At 37.6% G+C, this 4,793-nt stretch overlaps 1 long non-coding RNA gene across 1 annotated transcript in view; it reads left to right on the forward strand.

Annotated features, from left to right (window-relative positions):
• Positions 1–4,793, forward strand: part of LOC126515084 (uncharacterized) — a 311,618-nt gene that overhangs the window by 212,460 nt on the left and 94,365 nt on the right. Inside the window, exon 2 of the long non-coding RNA XR_007595746.1 lies at positions 992–1,123. This is a non-coding gene — a long non-coding RNA (uncharacterized lncRNA). The remainder of the gene's footprint in view (positions 1–991; positions 1,124–4,793) is intronic.

A 4,793-nucleotide genomic window follows, 5' to 3' on the forward strand; every position in this document is an offset into this window, starting at 1 on the left:
GCTTGCCCTGATAGGTTAAAACATAGGTGGGAGGAGTAAACAGGAGGAAGATGGGAAGAGTAAACAGAATGGAATGCTGGGAGGAAGAGGAAGTGAGCTCAGACCCGACAGCTCTGCTCTCTGGAGCAGAGACACCATGCTCAGCTCTCCCGGGTAGACGCGATAGCTCTGTGCTCTGAGGCAGACTCATGAAGCTCAGACCCAGGATGGACGTAGGCTAGAATCTTCCCGGTAAGCGCACATTACTAGAAATGGGCTAGTCCAGGTGCGAGAGTTAGCCGAGAAGAGGCTAGATAGAAATGGGCCAAGCAGTCTTTAAATGAAAAAAAAAAGAGAACAAAGAGAATAGTTGGGTGTGGTAGTACACACCTTTAATCCCAACACTTGGGAGGCAGAGGGAGATTGACCTCTGTGACTTCAAGGTGTGGTAGCACACGCCTTTAATCCCAATGCCTAGAAGGCAGAGACAAACAGATCTCTGTGAATTCAAGGTGTAGTGGCACACACCTTTAATCCCAATGCCTGGGAGGCAGAGAGGGGCGTATCTCTGAGAGTTCAAGGACAGCCTGGTCTACAGAGTTATTCCAGGACAAAGATACTGAGAATATAAAATAAAAGTAAAAATAAACAAAATAGAGGTTAAAATAAAGCACACAAAGATGGAAAATACACAGAGAATATTGATATTCTATGCTATTATGCTCTCTTTGAATTGTTTTAATGCTGAGGAAGGAGCTGCCAAAAGATATTTGTTTATAGATGCTGCTGAACTAATCCAACATAGATATTTTAAAACTGCTTTGAAATTTGGATCTAAGGACATAAATCTTTGGAAAGGAGTTTCTTATTTTGTTTTCACAGAGGGTGAGAGTCTGTGGATTTCTTCTATTCCTATATGGTATGATAGGCCACGTCCTCCTGAAGGGTTGCTGTGAACATCTTCAGAAAATTGCTTTGCTCAACTGCCAACTGAAATGAAACTAGCACACAGGTTATACCATGAATGACCTGATTAACGACGCCCCCATTCAGCAGGAAGCAGTTTGGAGAGAAATAACTGCGCCCATATTCCCAAAAATTGTTTATAAATGTTCTTTTACATTTAAAGGGGGAGATGATATAGGTATGAATAATTTACATTGATATGGATTTTGCTTTAGTGATTTAAATTTAAGGTTAATTTTGTAATGTATATAGGTTGTTAATGAATAATCATTAATAATAGTTAAGTTTGTAGTCATGTTAGTTAAGATTTTCTAGATGTGCATAGATATATTTTAGATAGGCATTCTTCATATTTTTCAAAGATTATAGAATATGGCATTTTAAATGTTTTAATAACTTAGGACTTTTCATGACAATGAGACACTCTGCTCCTGGCAGCACCAATCTACTTCAAGAGGAAGATGGGCATCGAAGAGGATCCTTATGGAGTTTGATAGCCATTTGGGCAAGAAACTGCTCTTGCCTGGACTATTGCATAAACTGGACACAGAGAACCCGCAGAGAGAGGACTGCTGAACTTGCCTAAAGGTGAGATGATCTTTCGGGGTTCCTGATTCATGAAAGAGTCTGCAAGACATTCTTCAGGACAAGCAGATAGTGACTGCCTTTGAAATTTCCTGCTTTGTGGAAATGTCTGCTGGAAACTATGGGCCTGTAGGCCGAAGATCGATGCCCCAATGGTACAGAGGAACTTTGGGTGACTGTCCAGGCAGAGAGATGTCTCTGTCATTTCTAGAGTTTTGCTTTCTTGTTTGCTTAGGTAATATTATATCCTTCTGGAGTCTTTGAAGGAGTTGAAGAATAGTTAATTATAGTTATAGTTTTCCTTAGTTATGATATAGATTATTGTAATTTTTACTTGATAACTGTTTTGTTATATGTAATTTTGCTCTGTTAAAGTTAAAGCCTTCTTTTTTTGTTTAAACAGAAAAAGGGGAAGTGATGTGGGAGTGTCATATATCAATCTGTTGATTTCATTGGTTAAGCATTAGAGAAACTCCTTGGCCCTGATAGGTTAAAACATAGGTGGGAGGAGTAAACAGAATAGGATGCTGGAAGGAAGAGGAAGTGAGCTCAGACTCGACAGCTCTGCTCTGGAGCAGAGACCGCCATGCTCCGCTCTCCCGATAGCTCTGCTCTCTGAGGCACATGCAATGAAGCTCTGATCCAAGATGGACATAGGTTAGAATCTTCCCGGTAAGCGCACCTTGGGGTGCTTACAGGCATTATTAGAAATGGGCTAGTCCAAGTGCGAGAGTTAGCCCAGAAGAAGCTGGATATAATGGGCAAGCAGTGTTTAAAAGAATACAGTTTGTGTGTTGTTATTTCGGGCATGAGCTAGCAGGCAGAAATAACAACACACAAACTGTATTCATTTAAGCACTGCTTGGCCCATTTCTATCTACCCTCTTCTAGGCTAATTCTCGCACCTGGATTAGCCCATTTCTAATAATGCCTGTAAGCACCCCAAGGTGCGCTTACCGGGAAGATTCTAATCTACAGCCATCATGGGTCGGAACTTCATCACATATGCCCAGGAGAGCGAAGCAGGGCCTCTGCTCCAGAGAGCAGAGCTGTCAAGTCTGAGCTCACTTCCTCTTCCTCCCAGCATCCTATTCTGTTTACTCCTCCCACCTATGTTTTAACCTATCAGGGCCAAGGAGTTTCTTTATTGCTTAACCAATGAAATCAACAGATTGATATATGACACTCCCACATCAGATTTGCATTTCCCTGATTGCTAAGGAAGTTGAGCATGACCTTAGGTGTCTTTTGGTCATTTGAACTTCTTCTGTTGAGAGATCTCTGTTCAGTTCAGTGCCCCATTTTATAATTGGGTTGATAAACTATATTTTTTATCAACATCTTAGCACCTCAGAATTAGAAGCTTTTTTAGATTTTTTAATTTTTCTTTAATTAGAAGCCAGTAAAGATCCCTACTTGATAACCATGTTCAAGCCACATGGGCAGCTATCATATTCCTTCTTATATGACACATGTTTGTATCACAGGGCCTCAGCCTAGGCTTTTTTTTTTCGTACTTCAGATATTTATACACATACTACAATGTCTAATGCTGTCACCATAATTTTGGGAGGAAATGAAACACTATAAAAATGATTATCTTTAAAAAAAATGCCTTATTTTAAAGGCTCTAGCCTACAAGCCTGACCACTTAGTCCAATTCCTGAAACCCAAACCCATATAGTGGAAGGAGCTAATTATTTTCTAAAAGTTGTTCCTTGTCTTCCAAACACATGCCATTTACTTCCTCAGTCCCCTAATAATATTTATAAAGTAAATTAAACCTACTGCACATCTTCAGTGTCAACCTCATGTCCTCTACTTCTTCTTCTTCTTCTTCTTCTTCTTCTTCTTCTTCTTCTTCTTCTTCTTCTTCTTCTTCTTCTTCTTCTTCTTCTTCTTCTAAGCACTATTACATTCTGATACATCAGTTACAGATCTTTGCTGTATTTCTTGGCTTCTGTCTACCTCATCTTTTATGAAATGTAATGTTTATTCTGCTAGCATCTTTGCATTTTAAACACTAAAAAGCTTCAATTGTCCTCAGCACATGGAAGACATATAGAGGCTTCTTAAACAACAGTTGCAAGATTTTTTTTCAGGTTTTCTTAAACTATATTCATTTGACTTTTGTTTCCTTTACACATTAAAATAAACTTTACTTTTTAAACCAGTATCTATGTTTGTATAAATAGATATTATATTGCAATTTTCAATGCCATTTAAGTTGCAGTGGATTGATGAAAGTTGGAGCTCATTGGCTTCTTTGTTTTATGCTACTTATTTAAGAGATATAAAAGTAACAACAAATACCAGTCTCAAAATATGCATATATGAAATGTTATATGCACTTATTTGATGATGGAGGGATCTCATTATGACTTCAGGCTTTCTGTGGAATGACAGGATGTGGCTGAGCCCTGATTGTGGTGGCTGTGGTTGAGACATTGCCATAACTGGACTATACCTAAAGATACGGTTTTTATCATTCAAGAAGGTTTTACATTGGTTTCTACAATGCCTATACTAACTTATATTGCCATCTGCACTGCACTAGCTCTTTTTCCCTTTCTGCATCCCTGTCAGCTTCAGTTAATTTTGACTTTGTGATAGCAGTCACTCTAATCAAAATGAGGTGGCATTATGATTTTGATTTGGAGTTTTCTTATGATTTATGAGGCCAAGTTTTACTTCTCTACTCAAGTGTGGTGATTTGTAATGTCTTCTCAAGACAATTTTTTTTTTGTATTTTTAAATTTATTTTATTTTTGAGAATATCATGCATTTATATTTATATCATTTCTCACCTCTCTCATTGTTCTAATTCCTTCCATGCTCATCTCACCATCCCTTAAATTCAAGAACTGATTATTATTGTTTCACACAGACAAACACAACCTACTAAGTCCATTAGTGCTCACAAATATGTACATATGGCTAGGGATAACTATTGGGGTGCGATAACTTATCAGGGAGATCTCTGGAGAAAACTAGTCAAATGTCTTTTGACTAGTTTTCAGTTAAATCATTGGTGTTTGAATAATTAAAATGTTCTGTTATAAAGAAATAATATTTACTACAATGAATAAGAAAAATAGCTTAATTTGATGAGTATACAGTATGTACCTGCCACCAGTACTGTGGCCTACAACTATACACAATTTTGTCAATCAAAATGAAATAAAACATTAAAAACCTTTTAAAGTATAAATCCAGGTGTCTTTATCATTAAGAATAAAAATGTTCAATAAGAAACTATTATA

The sequence above is a fragment of the Alexandromys fortis genome, unplaced genomic scaffold, assembly GCF_014885135.2.
Source record: "Alexandromys fortis isolate MF-2015 unplaced genomic scaffold, M_Fortis_MF-2015_v1.1 scaffold_133, whole genome shotgun sequence".
Classification (NCBI taxonomy): domain Eukaryota; kingdom Metazoa; phylum Chordata; class Mammalia; order Rodentia; family Cricetidae; genus Alexandromys; species Alexandromys fortis.